The following is a 20,082-nucleotide window of genomic DNA, read 5'->3' on the forward strand; positions in this document are numbered from 1 at the left end:
AATCATAAGTGGGATGCTTGTCCAAGTAAGGGTAGTACCCAAGTGCCGGTCCACCCACATATCAAACTATCAAAGTAACGAACGTGAATCATATGAACATGATAAAAACTAGCATGACAGAAATTCCCGTGCGTCCTCGGGAGCGTTTTTCCTCCTATAAGACTTTGTCCACGCTTGTCCCTTGCTACAAAAGGGATTGGGCCACTTTGCTGCACCGTTGCTACTTTTGTTACTTGTTGCTTGCTACGAATCATCTCACCACACAATCACTTGTTACCGATAATTTCAGTGCTTGTAGAATTTACCTTGCTGAAAACCACTTGTCAGATCCTTCTGCTCCTCGTTGGGTTCGACACTCTTACTTATCGAAAGGACTACGATTGATCCCCTATACTTGTGTGTCATCAAGACTCTTTTCTGGCGCCGTTGCCGGGGAGTGAAGCGCCTTTGGTAAGTGGAACTTGGTAAGGAAACATCCATATAATGTGCTGAAATTTATTGTCACTTGTCACTATGGATACTAATCCTTTGAGGGGCTTGTTCGGGGTATCTTCACCTCGAACGGAATCACAAATAGTTTCCCCTCAACCTGCTGCCCCTACTGAAAATATTTGCTTTGAATTTCTTTCGGGTATGCTTGAGAAACTGCTGGCTAATCCTTTTACAGGAGATGGAACATCACATCCAGACTTGCATCTAATCTATGTAGATGAAGTTTGTGGTTTATTTAAGCTTGCAAGTTTGCCCAAGGATGAGGTCAAGAAGAAGGTATTTCCTTTATCTTTGAAGGGTAAGGCGTTGACATGGTATAGGCTATGTGATGATACTGGATCATGGGACTACAATCGGTTGAAATTGGAATTTCATCAAAAGTTTTATCCTATGCATTTAGTACATCGTGATCGGAATTATATTTATAATTTTTGGCCTCGTGACAGAGAAAGCATTGCTCAAGCTTGGTGGAGGCTTAAATCAATGCTATATTCATGCCCCAATCATGAGCTCTCGAGAGAAATTATCATTCAGAACTTCTATGCTCGGCTTTCTCATGATGATCGCACCATGCTTGACACTTCTTGTACCGGTTCTTTTATGAAGAGAGATATTGACTTCAAATGGAATTTATTGGAGAGAATTAAATGCAACTTTGAAGATTGGGAGCTTGAAGAAGGTAAGGATTCAGGTATGAATTTCACGTTTGATTGCGTTAAATCCTTTGTTGAGACAAATACTTTTTGTGACTTTAGCGCTAAGTATGGACTTGACTGTGAGATAGTAGCTTCATTGTGTGAATCATTTGCTGCGCATATTGATCTCCCCAAAGAGAAGTGGTTTAAATATCATCCTCCTTTAGAAGTCAATGTAGTTAAACCCACTCCAGTTGAAGAGAAAGTCATTGCCTATAATGATCCTGTGGTTCCCACTGCTTACATTGAGAAACCATCTTTCCCTGTTAGGATGAAGGATCATACTAAAGCTTCAACTGTGATACGTAGAGGCTATATTAGAACACCTACACCCCCTGAGCAAATTAGAGTTGAACCTAGCATTGCTATTATCAAAGATCTTCTGTCCAACGATGTTGAGGGACATAATATTCACTTATGTGAAGATGCTGCTAGAATTGCTAAACCTCACGCTAGAGACAAACATAGGCCTGTTGTTGGCACGCCTGTTGTTTCTATTAAGATAGGAGAACATTGTTATCATGGTTTATGTGACGTGTGTGCTAGTGTTAGTGCAATACCTCAATCCTTATACGATGAGATCAAAGATGAGATTGCACCTGTTGAGATAGAGCCTATTGATGTCACTATTCACCTTGCCAATAGAGATACTATCTGCCCTGTGGGAATTGTTAGGGATGTTGAAGTCTTGTGTGGTAAAACAAAGTATCCTGCTGATTTCCTCGTTCTTGCTACCACACAAGATAGCTTTTGTCCCATCATATTTGGTAGACCTTTTCTCAATACCGTCAATGCTCATATTGATTGTGAGAAGCAAACTGTTACTGTTGGCTTTGAAGGTGTGTCACATGAGTTCAATTTCTCCAAGTTTGGTAGAGAACCTCATGAAAAGAAGTTGCCTAGTAAAGATGAAACTATTGCCTTAGCTTCTATTGCCGTGCCTCCTACTGATCCTTTAGAGCAATACTTGCTTGAGCATGAAAATGATATGCATATGAATGAAAGGGATGAGATAGATAGAGTTTTCTCAGAACAATATCCTATCCTTAAGAATAACTTGCGTGTTGAACTGCTTGGGGATCCACCCCCACCAAAGGGTGATCCTGTGTTCGAGCTTAAACAGTTGCCTGATACTCTTAAGTATGCTTATCTTGATGAAAAAGATATATATCCTGTCATAATTAGTGCTAGCCTCTCAGAGCATGAAGAAAAGAAGTAACTAAAAACACTGAGAAAGCACCGTGCTGCTATTGGATATATTCTTGATGATCTAAATGGCATTAGTCCCACTCTATGCCAGCACAAGATTAAAACTGATCCTGACTTCAAACCAGTTGCTGATCATCAAAGGAGATTGAATCCTAAGATGAAAAAGTAGTAAGAAAAGAAATACTAAAGCTCCTGGAAGCGGGTATTATCTATCTTGTTGCTCATAGCGATTGGGTGACTCCGGTGCACTGCGTCCCTAAGAAGGGAGGCATTACCGTTGTCCCTAATAATAAGGATGAATTGATCCCATAGAGGATTATTGCTGGCTATAGGATGGTGATCGATTTTAGGAAATTGAATAAAGCCACTAGGAAAGATCATTACCCTTTGCCATTTATCGACCAAATGCTAGAAAGGTTGTCTAAACACACAAACTTCTGCTTTCTAGATGGTTATTCTGGTTTCTCCCAAATACCATCTGATCAGGAGAAAACCACTTTCACCTGACCTTTCGGTACCTTTGCTTATAGACGTATGCCTTTTGGCTTATGTAATGCACCTGCCAGCTTTCAAAGATGTATGATGGCTATATTCTCTGACTTTTGTGAAAAGATTGTCGAGGTTTTCATGGATGACTTTTCCGTTTACGAGTCTTCTTTTGATGATTGCCTCAGCAATCTTGATCGAGTCTTACAGAGATGTAAAGACACCAATCTTGTCTTGAATTGCGAGAAGTGCCACTTTATGGTTAATGAAGGCATCGTCTTATGACATAAAATTTCCGAAAGAGGTATTGAAGTTCATAAAGCTAAGGTTGATGCAATCGAGAAAATGCCATACCCCACAGATATCAAAGGTATAAGAAGTTTCCTTGGTCATGCTGGTTTCTATAGAAGGTTCATTAAAGACTTCTCTAAGATTTCTAGGCCTCTTACCAATCTCTTGCAAAAGGATATTTATTTTATTTTTGACGATGATTGTGAGGAAGCCTTCGAAATACTTAAGAGGGCTTTGATAACTGCACCTATTGTTCAACCACCTGATTGGAACTTACCTTTTGAAATCATGTGTGATGCTAGTGATTATGCTGTTGGTGCTGTTCTAGGGCAAAGAGTCGATAAGAAGTTGAATGTTATTCACTACGCTAGTAAAACTCTAGACAGTGCCCAGAGAAACTATGCTACTACGGAGAAGGAATTTTTAGCAGTCGTGTTTGCATGTGAAAAGTTCAGGTCTTACATAGTTGATTCCAAAGTCACTATTCACACTGATCATGCTGCTATTAAGTACCTCATGGAGAAGAAGGACGCTAAACCTAGACTTATCAGATGGGTTCTCTTGCTACAAGAATTTAATTTGCACGTTGTTGACAGGAAGGGTGCTGATAACCCAGTAGCAGATAACTTGTCTAGATTGGAGAACGTTCTTGATGACCCACAACCTATTGATGATAGCTTTCCCGGTGACCAATTGAATGTCATCAATGCTTCACGTAGTGCATCGAGGTATGCTGATTATGCAAACTATATCGTTGCCAAATATATGCTACCTAGTTTCACGTACCAGCAAAAGAAGAAATTCTTCTTTGACTTGAGACACTACTTTTGGGATGATCCTCACCTTTATAAGGAAGGAGTAGATGGTGTTATTAGATGTTGTGTACGTGAACATGAATAGGGACAGATCCTACAAAAGTGTCACTCTGAGGCCTATGGAGGACACTGACTCCGTAACAGCAGACCTTCCCTTGCAACGGCACCAGAAGAATGCCGCTAGCACTCTCCGACAATCGAAACTACAAGAATGTTGTTGACGGCCCACCAGCACGTGGGATCGTAGTAGTTTTCGAGGGTAGAGTATTCGACCCAAATTTGTTGATCACCAGACAGGAGGTGAGAGGATACTCCCGAGTATTAGCAGCTGAATGTGTTAGATTCAACCACACCTGAAAGATTAGTATCTGCAAGCAAAGTAGTAACAGCAAAGTAGCAACAGTAACAAGCGACAGTAGTAGCAGAGCAAGACAAGTAACAACAGTAGTAGGACAAACTCGTAGGCAATGGGTCAGTGATTTGTTTGGACGATATTCATCATGAAACAGTTATAACACGGAGAGATATGTGGCTAGCTCCCGTTCGTCAATGTGATGTAGGCATGCATTCCGTGTGTCGTCATACGTGCTTAGGGAAAAGAACTTGCATGACATCTATTGTCCATCCCTCCCGTGGCAGCGGGGTCCAAAAGGAAATTACGGGATATTAAGGTTCTCCTTTTAATAAAGAACCGGACCAACGCATTAGCACTTGGTGAACACATGAACTCCTCAAACTATGGTCATCACCGGGAGTGGTTCCGGTTATTGTCACTCCGGGGTTGCCGGATAATAACACATAGTAGGTAACTACAACTTGCAAGATCGGATCTAAAACACACATATATTGGTGACAACATAATAATTTCAGATCTGAAATCATGGCACTCGGGCCCTAGTGACAAGCATTAAGCATGGCAAAGTAGTAGCAACATCAATCTCAGAACATAGTGGATACTAGGGATCAATCCCCATCAAAACTAACTCGATTACATGATAGATCTCATCCTACTCATCACCGCCCAGCGAGCCTATGAATAGATTACTCACGAACGATGAAGAGCTTAATGGAATTGGAGAGGGAAGAAGGTTGATGATGACGATGGCGACGATTTCCTCTCTCCGGAGCCCAAAACGGACTCCAGATCTGCCCTCCACATGAAGAACAGGTTGTGGCGGCGCCTCCGTATCGTAAACGCGACGAAATCTTCTCTTTCTATTTTTTCTGGGACGAAAGTGAACTTATAGAGCTGAGATTGGGGGTGGCAGAGCCACGTGGGCCCCACAAGCTTGCCCACCATCACCAGGGGGTGACGGTGGAAGGGCTTGTGGCCCACTGGCCCACCCCCTCAGGTGGATCTTTGCGCAGGTATTTTTCATATTTTCCAAAAATGCTCCCCGTAAATTTTCAGGACGTTTGGAGAACTTTGATTTCTGCACAAAAATAACACCAAGGCAATTCTGCTGAAAACAACGTCAGTCCAGGTTAGTTCCATTCAAATCATGCAAATTAGAATCCAAAACAAGGGCAAAAGAGTTTGGAAAACTAGATACGATGGAGACGTATCAACTCCCCCAAGCTTAAAACCTTGCTTGTCTTCAAGCAAAGCAGTTGACAAACTAAGAGAGAAAGAAAAACTTTGACAAACTCTGTTTGATCTTGTTGTTGCAACTATGTCTAACTCATAACCATAATTTCAGCAAGATCACAAGTTAACCACATAAGCAAGTGACAGAAAGGTTTCACGGTAAACTAATATCAATGGCATAATCAGCTAACGAGCAAATAATAATGAGTTTCAAATACCAACACTTCAATCAAAACACGCATGAAGCAATATGAATAGGTGGTATCTCGCTAGCTCTTTCTGAGACCGCAAAACATAAATGCAGAGCACTTTCAAAGATCAAGGGCTGACTAAACATTGTAATTCATAGCGACGAAGATCCAATCATAATCATACTCAATATCAATCAAAAGCAAAGCATAAAAATGACAGAGGTGCTCTCTAATTGGAGCTTGTGAAAGAAGAGGATGGCTCAACAGGAAAATAAATAGACACGCCCTTCACAGAGGGAAGCATTGATTTGCAGAGGTGCCAGAGCTCAAGCTTTGAAAACAGAGATAATAATTTTGGGTGGCATGCTTTCATTGTCAACACAATGACCAAGAGTTCTCAATATCTTCCATGCTACTCATGCTATAGGCGGTTCCCAAACAGAAAAGTAAAGTTTTAACTCCCCCACCACCAATCAATCACACTCCAAGGCTAGCCGAATCCTCGGGTACCGTCCATACTAACATCAATCGAGGGGAGTCTTGTTTTACAATTATTTTTTCGATTTAAGCGTGGAACTGGGCATTCCAATTACCGGCCTCTTTCTCGTGAATGACAGTGAATAAACACATGTCGAGGATAACACTCCTAGCATGGAAGATACCAATATCCCCCTGTTACCACATGAATGGTTCGGGCATGCAAAACAGATTATTTCTTGAAGGTTTAGAGAGTGGCACATGCAATTTACTTGGAACGGCGGGTAAATACCGCAAATAGGTAGGTATGGTGGACTCTCATGGAAACTTTTGGGTTTATGGAAGTGGATGCACAAGCAGTATTCCGGTTAGTACAAGTGAAGGCTAGCAAAAGACTGGGAAGCGACCAATTAGAGAGCGACAACAGTCATCAAGATGCAATGAGTTTTACTAACATTGAATACAAGCATGAACAGGATATAAATCACCATGAACACGAACATCATAGAGGCTATGTTTATTTTGTTTCAACTACATGCATGAACATGCGCCAAGTCAAGCCACTTGAAACATTCAAAGGAGAATACCATCTTATCATACTACATCATAGTCATCTCAAAATCTATGTTGGCATTCAAGACAAACCATTATAAGCTCCTAGCTAAATAAGCATGGCATCAGAAACTATGATATCTAAGTTGTCATTGCAAACATGGTTCTCTCACAACAAAGCTGAATCTGGGTCGACAAGCTAGTCATATTTACAAAAATAAAATAGATAGAGTTCATACCAGCTTTTCAGTCTCAGTCACTTCATCATATATCATCATTATTGCCTTTCACTTGCACGATCGAATGATGTGAACAATAATAAGAGTGCTCGTGCATTGGACTAAGCTGAATCTGCAAGCAAACACAAAGGAGAAGACAAAGTAATATGGCTCTTTGAAAGCTAAACAGGTATGCATGCAAGAACCACTAAACATTGTAACCAATATCTTCTACCTTGACCCAAAGAAAAAGAAAACTATTTACACGGGAAAGCTCCCAACAAGCAAAAGAAGAAAGAAAAAATATTTTTGGGTTTTCTCAAAAGGACACAAAACAAGAAAACAAGAAAACAAAAATAAACTAGCATGGATAATACAGTGGCAAAATGTAAACACCAGCTAACAAAGTGAAAGCATAAGCATGAATGTAAAGTCGGTGAGAACACATACTCCCCCAAGCTTAGTCTTTTGTCCCAGCTTGGTCTACTCCCATGGCGGGAAGTAACCAGCTCCATGATACTCTGGAGCAGACTGTGGATGCCACTGCTGTGTGAGCTCCTCTGGCTCCCACTGATAAACTGGCGTCTGGTACTCGACTGGCGGCTCGGGCACGGGCGCCTGTGGTTGGGCCAAGCCCCAATATGCATAGATGTCCGACGGCATAATAGTGTACCTGCCTGCATGAAGATCAAACAAAGAAGGAGCAGGCAAAGTAATAGTCTCTCGAGTACCCTGACTAAATACCAGGTTATAAATCATCCATCTACTAGCATCTCTATCCAGAAAATCATGGCGAACCATCCTGTCATAATCCAGATATTTCTCAGGGAGAAGCATCTGTACTTCCTCTCCCAGTCTAATGGGTATCTCAAAGTGTCTCGCAAGACGGGTAGCATAGATACCTCCATAGACGACACCCTTGGAACGGTTGGTGTTCAACCGCTTGGACACTATAGCACCGAGGCTGTAAGTCTTATCGTTATAAAGGCCTTCGCGCAAAACCGCAAGGTCTGGAGAACTAAGTGATCCAGCCTCCCCACGGCCAATCAAACATTTTCCCACAAATAGTGAGAAGTACCGAAGCACAGGAAAATGTATGCTAGCAATTCTAGCGCGAGACACTCCTCTCTCCTCTCCAATAGAAATAGTACCAATGAAATCCTCCAAGTCCCGTGGACGAGGGTCACGGATATCCCCAACATAAGGTAATTTGCATACATTGCAAAAATCCTGTAGTGTCATGCACTTGGGAACATCGTATATCATGAACTCAACCATGGGAGGATTCTTCCTCGGATAAAAGTTGAAGCTTTGAACGAAAATATTGGTGAGGAGGGGGTATTGTGAGCACTTATCTGTAATGAACGCAGTAAGACCTGTGTTCTCCACCAAGTAATAAAAGTCATCATAAAGTCCGGAGGCGCGCAAAAATTCATCACTTGGCCACTCGCACGCTCGAACTTCTGTGATTCGAGGGACTACGTACTTGGGGTGGTTCTTCTCATCCTCCTTGGGGTTACGGCTTGAAGAGCCTCTCAAGAACCTCCTCATCTTTTCCTTTTTCTAGCTCTGAAAAATTCTGAAATATTTAGAGACATCGAAAGAAAAGTGAATAAAGATTAACCCAACTTGTAGCAACTACTCCTACTAGTGCCTAGAGACCGATCACGCGCTAAAACTACTTGGGACCAGCTAAAATCAACATTTCTAGCTCAAGAACAGGGTCACCAAGGTAGCAAGAATACGCGAAGGATAAAGCACTAGAGCAAAATATAATTGGACCAATGGAGGAGTCACTTACCAAGGAGTAATTTCCCGAAAACGCTTCGGAGAATGGTGCTTTGAGCAAGGAGATCGAAAATCACAGCCAAATGGGCAAGAACACGGGTTTGAGCTGCGAAACAATTTTTTCTGGAGGTGGAAGAAGAGGCTCGGAGCTGGAATGAGTGGAGGGGGTCCTTGTGGGCCCCACAAGCTTGCTCTTCGCCACCAGGGGTGGCGGTGGCAGGGCTTGTGGCCCACTGCTCTAGCCCCCATGCCAGCTCTGAGTCCCAGTAATTTTCAAAAATTCCAGAAAAAAATCATACTAAATTTTCAGGACCATCGGAGAACTTTTATTTTCGAGGTATTTTTCTCCGGGACACCAAAACAGAAAACAGGAAAAGCTAAACTAAATCTTATCATTTTTCTTCTAAGCAAAAAAATAATTAAAGCTCAAAACAGAGATATGGGACTCTTTGATTCATCCATTTCATGGTCATCGAAAGAAATCCGTCAATGGGGTTGATCAAGTCCTCATGACAAAACCTTCTTGAATCGCAAGAGAGAACGGAGAATTTTCGAGTAGCCACTAAGTCACCCCAATGGGGATATGTATGTCCCCAACAAGAAAATCATACTTCATCTTGACACGAGGAATAGGGCATTCAAAGCTCCCAATAAGAATCGATGAAGTCTTTTCGATAGCATTGATGCAATGTACTTGATATTGTTTCTTCGGAAAGTGCACGGTATGCTCATTACCGTTGACATGGAAAGTGACATTGCCTTTGTTGCAATCTATAACAGCCCCTGCCGTGTTTAAAAAGGGTCTTCCGAGGATGACAGCCATGGCATCGTCCTCAGGAATATCCAAGATAACAAAGTTTGTTAAGATAGTGGTGTTAGCAACCACAACAGGCACATCCTCGCAAATGTCGATAGGGAAAGCAGTTGATTTGTCGGCCATTTGCAGAGAAATTTCAGTGGGTGTCAACTTATCCAATTCAAGTCTACGATAAAGAGAGAGCGGCATAACACTAACACCGGCTCCTAGGTCACATAAGGCAGTTCTTACGTAGTTTCCTTTAATGGAGCAAGGTATAGTGGGCACTCCGGGATCACCAAGTTTCTTAGGAGTTCCACCTTTGAAAGTGTAGTTAGCAAGCATGATGGAGATCTCAAGATCTGGTATCTTCCATTTATTAGTCATGATATCTTTCATGTACTTGGCATACGGAGACATCTTGAGTATATCAGTTAACCGCATCTGCAGAAAGATGGGTCTTATCATCTCAACGAAACGCTCAAAATCCTCATCATCCTTTTTCTTGGATGGCTTAGGAGGAAAGGGCATAGATCTCTGAACCCATGGCTCCCTTTCTTTACCATGCTTCCTAGTAGTGAAGTCATTCTTATCATATCTCTTAGGTTGTGGGTTATCAGGATCAACCGTAGGTTCAATCTCCACATCCTCATCATTGCTAGGTTGAGCATTATTATGAACATCACTATCCATATTGTCACCAGGTTCATGTTCATCACGAGATTGTGTTTCTGCATCAGACGCAGAAATATCATTAGGTTCTTCGGGTGTGATAGTATTTGGTGAACTCGCATGTAGGTTTCTATCATCCTTCTTCTACTCCTTAGGATGACTAGGTGTATCAGCATTGACTCCTTGAGAATCTTGATCAATTCTCTTAGGATGACCTTCAGGATACAAAGGTTCCTCAGTCATTTTGCCTCCTCTAGTAATGACTCTGATAGAGTTGTCATTTCATTCATTGAGCAGGTCATTCTGACCTTTAAGTACTTGTTCTACCTGAGTAGTAATCATAGAGGCATGTTTACTCAGAAGCTTCAGATCATTGACATTTCTGTCTAAACAAGCACTTAAATGGCTAAGCATGCGAGTACTTTGTTCCAAATGTCTGCTAACATAATCATTGAAACTCTGTTGTTTGGCAAAAAAGTTGTCAAATTCATCAAAGCATAGGCTAGCAGGTTTGTCAAAAGGAATATCACTCTCATCAAACATACGCAGAGAATTCACTTCTACTACCTGTATCGAGTTATCGAGACCATGGATCTCTTCGATAGGTGGTAGATTTTTGACATCTTCAGATATAATGTCTTTCTCTTGCATAGATTTCTTGGCTTCTTACATATCTTCGGGACTGAGGAATAGAATACCTCTTTTCTTAGGAGTTTGCTTAGGAGGTGGTTCGGGAATAGTCCAAGCATTATCGTTGATCAAGATGTTATTTAGTAGAGTCTCAGCTTGTTCTATAGTTCGTTCCCTAAAAACACAACCGGCACAACTATCTAGGTGGTCTCTAGATGCATCGGTAAGTCCGTTATAGAGGATATCAAGTATCTCGTTCTTCTTAAGAGGGTGATCAGACAAAGCATTTTGTAGCTGGACGAGCCTCCCCCAAGCTTGTGGGAGACTCTCTTCTTGGAGTTGAGCAAAGTTGTATATTTACTGCAAGGCAGCTTCCTTCTTATGGGCTGGGAAATATTTCTCACAGAAGTAATAGACCACATCCTGGGGACTACTCACACATCCAGGAGCAAGAGAGGTGAACCAGGCTTTAGCGTCATCCTTTAGAGAGAAAGGAAACAGCTTAAGGATATAGTAGTGGCGGATCTTCTCCTCATTAGTGAAAAGGGTGGCTATATCGTGTAGTTTGGCAAGATGGGCTACGACCGTCTCAGACTCATAACCGTGAAAAGGATCAGATTCGACTAGAGAGATTATCTCAGGATCGACAGAGAATTCATAATCCTTATCGGTGATAAAGATAGGTGAAGTGGCAAACTTCGGGTCGTATTTCATCCTAGCTTTCAGAGATTTTCCCTTCCACTTGAGAAGTAATTTCTCAGCATCATAGGCATCCTTACATGCAAGAAAATCCTCAGCTATCTCTCCTTCCATAACGTTACCCTCAGGTATATCAGGCAATTCATATCTAGGAGAGCTAGATCTAACATGAGCAAAAGCAGGTTCTATCTCAATAGTACCATCAGTTTCAGAAGCATCACGAGCATTGGCAGTAACTCTAGCAATATGAGAATCAAGGAATACCCCTAGTGGAACATCAGGCAAAGTAGCATCTCTAGCACTATCAAGCATAGCATCATCAGGCATAGCATCTCTAGCAATATCAGGCATAGCATCTCTAGCAGTATCAAGCATAGCATCTCTAGTAGTATCAAGCATAGCATCTCTAGCATTATCAGGCAAAGCAGTATCAGGCATAGTATCAAGCATAGCATCTCTAGCAGTAGCATCATAAGCATCATCAAGCACAGGCGACATATCAAGATTTCTAGCAGGAGGTGATGTCGCAAACTTACTCAAAAACTGAAGGTGAATCAAGTGCAGAGCTAGATGGCAATTCCTTACCTCCCCTCGTAGTTGAGGGCAAGACTTTGGTTTTTGGATCCTTCGGATTCTTCATAGTGATCAGCAGATATAAATCCCAAGTAACTCAGAGAATATAGCGATACCTCCCCGGCGACGGTGCCGGAAAAATGTTGACTCCATAACAGCAGACCATCCCTTGCAACGGCACCAGAAGAATGCTGCTAGCACTCTCCCGCAATCGAAACTAGAAGAATGTTGTTGACGGCCCACCAGCGCGTGGGATCGTAGCAGTTTTCGAGGGTAGAGTATTCGACCCAAATTTGGTGATCGCCAGGCAGGAGGTGAGAGGATACTCTCGAGTATTAGTAGCTGAATGTGCAGATTCAACCACACCTGAAAGATTAGTATCTGCAAGCAAAGTAGTAACAGCAAAGTAGCAACAGTAACAAGCGACAGTAGTAGCAGAGCAAGACAAGTAACAGCAGTAGTAGGACAAACTCATAGGCAATGGGTCGGTGATTTGTTTCGATGATATTCATCATGCAACAGTTATAACACGGAGAGATATGTGGCTAGCTCCCGTTCGTCAATGTGATGTAGGCATGCATTCCGTATGTCGTCATACGTGCTTAGGGAAAAGAACTTGCATGACATCTATTGTCCATCCCTCCCGTGGCAGCGGGGTCCAAAAGGAAACTACGGGATATTAAGGTTCTCCTTTCAATAAAGAACCGGACCAACGCATTAGCACTTGGTGAACACATGAACTCCTCAAACTATGGTCATCACCGGGAGTGGTTCCGGTTATTGTCACTCTGGGGTTGCCGGATCATAACACACAGTAGGTAACTACAACTTGCAAGATCGGATCTAAAACACACATATATTGGTGACAACATAATAATTTCAGATCTGAAATCATGGCACTCGGGACCTAGTGACAAGCATTAAGCATGGCAAAGTAGTAGCAACATCAATCTCACAACATAGTGGATACTAGGGATCAATCCCCATCAAAACTAACTCGATTACATGATAGATCTCATCGTACTCATCACCGCCCAGCGAGCCTACGAATATATTACTCACGAACGACGAAGAGCTTCATGGAATTGGAGATCTGCCCTCCAGATGAAGAACAGGTTGTGGCGGCGCCTGCGTGTCGTACACGCGACGAAATCTTCTCTTTGTATTTTTTTTGGGATGAAAGTGAACTTATAGAGCTGAGATTGGGGGTGGCAGAGCCGTGTGGGCCCCACAAGCTTGCCCACCGCCACCAGGGGGGTGGGGGTGGCAGGGCTTGTGGCCCACTGTCCTACCCCTCAGATGGATCTTTGCGCAGGTATTTTCATATTTTCCAAAAATGCTCCCCGTAAATTTTCAGGACGTTTGGAGAACTTTGATTTCTGCACAAAAATAACACCAAGGCAATTGTGCTGAAAACAGCGTCAGTCCAGGTTAGTTCCATTCAAATCATGCAAATTAGAGTCCAAAACAAGGGCAAAAGAGTTTGGAAACGTAGATACGATGGAGACGTATCAGACACCATGCGGGAGATAGAAATGCACACAAGGTATTGCAATCAGGTTTCTATTAGCCCACTCTCTTCAAGGATGCCCGTAAGTTTTTCTTGTCTTGTGACGAATGTCAAAGAGTAGATAATATCGGTAAACGTCAGGAAGTGCCTATGAACTATTCACTTGTGATTGAACCATTTGATATGTAGGGCTTTGATTATATGTGACCTTCTCCAAAATCCAACGGGTATACTCACATCTTAGTTGTTGTTGATTACATCACTAAGGGGGGGGAAGCTATCCCCACTAGTAGTGCTGATCACAACACCTCTATCAGGATGCTGAAAGAAGTTATCTTCCCTAGATTTGGAGTCCATAGATATCTAATGACCGACGGTGGTTCACACTTCATTCATGGTGCTTTCCGTAAAACGATTTCTAAGTATGATGTCAACCATAGAATTGCATCTCCCTATCACCCTCAGTCCAGTGGTCAAGTAGAGTTAAGCAATAGAGAAATTAAACTAATTCTGCAAAAGACTGTCAACATGTCTAGAAAGAATTGGTCTAAGAAGCTCGATGATGCACTGTGGTCTTATAGAACTGCCTATAAGAATCCCATGGGCATGTCTCCGTACAAAATGGTGTACGGTAAAGCATGTCATTTACCTCTTGAGCTAGAGCATAAAGCTTATTGGGCAATCAAAGAGCTCAACTTTGATTTCAAACTTGCTGGTGAGAAGAGGTTATTTGATATTAGCTCGCTTGATGAATGGAGAACTCAGGCATATGAGAATGCCAAGTTGTTCAAAGAGAAGGTTAAGAGGTGGCATGATAAGAGGATACAAAAGCGTGAGTTCAATGTAGGTGATTATGTCTTGCTATATAACTCTAGTTTAAGATTCTTTGCAAGCAAGCTTCTCTCTAAATGAGAAGGTCCCTCTGTTGTTCAGGAAGTATATCGTTCCGGTGCTATCAAGATCAACAACATGGAAGGTAATTGTCCGAGAGTTGTAAATGGGCAGAGAATCAAGCATTATATCTCAGGTACTCCCATAAATGTTGAAAGCAATATTATCAATACCATAACTCCGGAAGAATACCTAAGGGATATTTATCAGCCTGTTTCAGACTCCGAAAACGAAGAGGTATGTGATTCAGTAAGAAAACAGAGTCCAAAACTTTTCTAGTAGGAAATTTTCTCCGTTTTGGAATATTTGAAAAAAATAAAATTGGAAGTAGTCCGGAAAGTGCGCGAGGAGGCGACAAGCGTGCCCGGCGCGGGCCCACCCCTTGGCCGCGCCGGGAGGGCTTGTGGTCACCTCGTGCGCCTCCCGGACTCCGTTTTCGTGCGAAGTACTCCTTCTGGTCTGGAAAAAATCATTATATATACTCCCGTTTGGTCTAACTCCTGCATCACGCAGATTTCCTTTGTTTTTTCGTTTCGAGCCTGTTTATGTTGTAGATCTTGATCGCTATGACTTCCCCAAAAGCTCCGAAGGACAAGATCTTCGAGAAGGTCATCAATCCCTACCTCACGGGAGTGTTGCAACACCCTCAATCTATCGAGATGCGTGAGGGGATGTTGCACATCCATGATGTTGAGGGGCCCAAGAAGACCGGAAGCGTGGAGACGAGGCTCGAAGCAATGGAGCAACAAGTCTTCAAGTGCCAAGGGATGGTGGAGCGTGGACTCAATGCCAACCACATGATGATCATGGAGTTCACCAACAAGCACAGGATTGATGCCAATGACATTGGGAAGCACCTCTCCAGGCTCTATGACAGGATTGATCAACTCCAGGCCCAGATCTATGACTTGTAGAACCAAAACTGTGAGTATGAGTATAGATTTAAGCAATACGGTTGGCTGCAGATTTGAGGATACCGGAGACTCGTTCATCTTTCCATGATGGAGCACCTATGCCTTGGAATACGGAGGATCAAACCCATGTTGCAACAACTCCTTCACCGCCACCAAAGGAAGATAACTGAGCATGGGTATGGGCAATCCCCTTGGCTTGTGACAAGCTTGGGGGAGTTGCCCCGGTATCGTATCACCATCACATCTTTTGCCTTTACCTTTGTTTTAGTTTTCCTTTTTCATTTTTCTCTTTCTCTAGTAGAATAAAAGTCTTAGTGTTTTAGTCTTGAGTTTTGCTTTGTGTCACCCCCGATGTATTCGAGCTCGAGAGCCATATAATAAAGAATGTCTTAGTTGTAGGGCTTTGCCTCTTGCCATGATCAAAAGAGTGAGAAAAGAACAAAAGCATGAAAGATCATGTAATGATCTTATGGGAAGTGATGGATTCACATATAAAAAGAATGAGGATTGAAACTTGTTGAGGGTAGGCAAACGTAGACCTTGGTCATGGTTGCAATTAATAGGAAGTGATAAAGAAGGAGAGGTTCACATATAAATATATCATCTCTGACACCATCTATGATTGTGAACACTCACTAAACTATTGCATGCCTAGAAGTAGATGTTGGACAAGGAATACAACATAATGAATTGTGTTTGCTTGGTTCCGAACAATGTTATATGATTAGAGATCCCTTAGCATGTGACGATTGCTTCTTCCTCATATTAGCCAAAACTCCCACACCAAGTAGAGATACTACTTGTGCATCCATAAACCTTCAATCCAGTTTTGCCATGAGTGTCCACCATACCTACCTATGGATTGAATAAGATCCTTCAAGTAAGTTGTCATCGGTGCAAGCAATAAAAATTGCTCTCTAATATGTATGATCTATTAGTGTGTGGAAAATAAGCTTTGTACGAACCTGTGATGAGGAAGACGTAAAAGCGACAGACTGCATAATAAAGTTCTTTATCACAGGAGGCAATATAAAGTGACGTTCCTCCGCACTAAGAGGACACGCATCCAAACCTCAAAAGCGCATGACAACCTCTGCTTCCCTCTGCGAAGGGCCTATCTTGTACCTTTACTTTTTGCCCTTTAAAGAGTCATGCTGGTCTTCACCAATTCCCTATCTCGCCTTTATCTTGGCTAACGTCATATGCTTGGGAAAGATCTATATTTGTATGTCAACTTGGAAGTAAGTATTCATGAATTATTTTTGTTGACATTACCCTCGAGGTAAGCAGTTGGGAGGCGAAACTATAAGCCCCTATCTTTCTCTGTGTCCAGCTAAAATTTGATCTCATGAGTACCACGTGAGTTGTAGCAATTGTAGAGAACGAAAGAATGATTGAGTATGTGGATTTGCTTTACAAGCTCTTATTTGACTCTTTTTGATGTTGTGATAAATTGCAATTGCTTCAATGACTAAAGGCTATCGGTTGTTACTTCTCGGTAAGGTTCTTGATCCATGCTTTACTTTGTGAAGGAATTATCACTTTGGCATGAGATATTATATGTTGGTATTGTTGTTCTGATCATGATCATGATGCATGCATGTTCGTATCTTGTTTTATCGACACCTCTCTCCCTAAACATGAGGACATATTTATTGACCTAGGCTTTCTCTTGAGGACAAGCGAGGTCTAAGCTTGGGGGAGTTGATACGTCCATTTTACATCATGTTTTCATCTTGTTATTTATCGCTTCTGGGGCTGTTATTTCACTTCACGGTAAAATACTTATGCCTTTTCTCTCTTATTTTGCAAGGTTTACATGAAGAGGGAGAATGCCGGCAGCAGATATGTATTCTGCGCAACTCCAAACGCCGTAAAAATCAACGAGGATTTTTTTTCCTGATTTATAAAATATACGGGGTTGAAGAAGCGCCACAAGGGCGCCAGCAGGTGGCCACAAGCCTGCTTGGCGCGGCCACCCCCCTGGCCGCGCCAAGGGGGCTTGTGGGCAGCCTGCTAGCCCACTGGACCCCCTCTTCTACTATATGAAGGGTTTCGTCCAGAAAAAAAATAAGGGAGGAGCTTTTTCGTGGATTCGCCGCCGCCACGAGGCGGAACTTGAGCAGAACCAATCTAGAGCTCCGGCGGGACGATCCTGCCGGGGAAACTTCCCTCCCGGAGGGGGAAATCGTCGCCATCGTCATCACTAACACTCCTCTCATCGGAGGGGACTCGTCACCATCAACATCTTCATCACCACCATCTCATCTCCAAACCCTAGTTCATATCTTGTAACCAATCTCCGTCTCGCGACTCCGATTGGTACTTGTAAGGTTGCTAGTAGTGTTGATTACTCTTTGTAGTTGATGCTAGTTGGATTACTTGGTGGAAGAGTTTATGTTCAGATCCTTGATGCTACTCATTACCTCTCTGGTCATGAATATGATTTTGCTTTGTGAGTAGTTACTTTTGTTCCTGAGGACATGGGATAAGTCATGCTAATAGTGGTCATGTGAATTTGGTATTCGTTCGATATTTGGATGTGTTGTATGTTGTTTTTCCTCTAGTGGTGTTATGTGAACGTCGACTACATAACACTTCACCATTATTTGGGCCTAGAGGAAGGCATTGGGAAGTACTAAGTAGATGATGGGTTGCTATAGTGACAGAAGCTTAAACCCTAGTTTATGCGTTTCTTCGTAAGGGGCTGATTTGCATCCACTAGTTTAATGCTATGGTTAGACTTTGTCTTAATTCTTCTTTCATAGTTGCGGATGCTTGCGAGAGGGGTTAATCATAAGTGGGATTCTTGTCCAAGTAAGGGTAGTACCCAAGCGCCAGTCCACCCACATATCAAACTATCAAAGTAACGAACGCGAATCTTATGAACATGATGAAAACTTGCATGACAGAAATTCCTGTGCGTCCTCGAGAACGTTTTTCCTCCTATAAGACTTTATACAGGCTTGTCCCTTGCTACAAAATGGTTGGTCCACTTTGCCACACCGTTGCTACTTTTGTTACTTGTTGCTTGCTACGAACAATCTCACCACACAATCACTTGTTACCGATAATTTCAGTGCTTGTAGAATTTACCTTGTTGAAAACCACTTGTCAGATCCTTCTGCTCCTCGTTGGGTTTGACACTCTTACTTATCGAAAGGACTACGATTGATCCCCTATACTTGTGGGTCATCAGATTGCTCTAGACCATGACGCCTAACCATCTGGAGGATGCACAGTCCTCAAAGGTAAAAGGCTTCAGTTCCACACAGGAGCCAATTCTTCAGTGATGCTCAATCACTTGGTCTTGGTTTGTGGTTTGGTGTTTGGGGTATTTCCTCACTGATGATTTACTCTCGAAGACTGTGAGGATTTTGGGTTGCTCTAAATGATAAGTGTTAGTTTCTCGCGGAGCAACCAACCAACTAGTGGTTGTGGGGTGGCTATTTATAGCCTGGGAGCATCCCGACATGATTTGACATAAATGCCCTTAAATATTGTGACCGTTGGTGTGGATAAGATCGGTGAGATGGCACGAATCACGCCAACAGTCGGAACTCTCAATTGTGAGAGTCCTCATGTCTCTCGTATTCCTCACTTGAGGCTTTTGTAGGTTTAGGCTTGGGTTGAGCATCATGAGGAAATTCATTCCGTAGTATTACCTCGACCCCCTTTAACAGTACGGTGTTCCTATGACTCAAGAGTAAAGAAAATGAAACAGAAAGAATAAATCTTCATGCTTCAAAGTCTTCGGATTGATTTTCTTCAGGACACACCGAATTACTCATCTTCAATATCTTCATGAGGAATATCAATTTCATCGCAATTTCTTCGCGATCAAAGTCTTCAACATAAGACCAATTTCTTCGGCCGAAGACATACATTTTTAGGGGTCGATATTCATCGTATAACTCAAACTCCTCAGCGGCTCATAGAGCCTGTGTATACTTATAAACACATTAGTTACTTAACCTATAAGTATTCAAACTACCAAAATCACTAAGGGCACCTGATGCACTTACACGGCCTTTGATAGGTGCGAAGGAGTAGGCCAATATTCTGTAGACAGTTCTGGGCACATACTTCAATTCCTTCACCAGGAATCTAGTCCTTGGAGGTTGTCCTGGAGCTAAAGGTTTGATGAGGGCCTTCATTAGCTGATTTGACAACTCTCTTTTATCATTAGCTGATGAGTACCTGCGCAAACACAAACAAGCTTGCACCCAAAGCTTCAAAGGGGTTGTCAATCCCTTCAAGAATGTTTGCAAAGTGAGATCTGAAGGCGGAAAGTGCAATGAAGTAAAAAAGTATAAGGCTGAAAATACGGTGTGGAGTAGACCCTGGGGGCCATAGTGTTCACTAGAGGCTTCTCTCATAATAGCAAATATCACGGTGGGTGAACAAATTACTGTCGAGCAATTGATAGAACCGCGCAAAGTCATGACGATATCTAAGGCAATGATTTATACATATAGGCATCACGTCCGAGACAAGTAGACCGATACTTTCTGCATCTACTACTATTACTCCACACATCAACCGCTATCCAGCATGCATCTAGTGTATTGAGTTCATGACGAACAGAGTAACGC

The sequence above is a fragment of the Hordeum vulgare genome, chromosome 1H, assembly GCF_904849725.1.
Source record: "Hordeum vulgare subsp. vulgare chromosome 1H, MorexV3_pseudomolecules_assembly, whole genome shotgun sequence".
NCBI classification, from domain to species: domain Eukaryota; kingdom Viridiplantae; phylum Streptophyta; class Magnoliopsida; order Poales; family Poaceae; genus Hordeum; species Hordeum vulgare.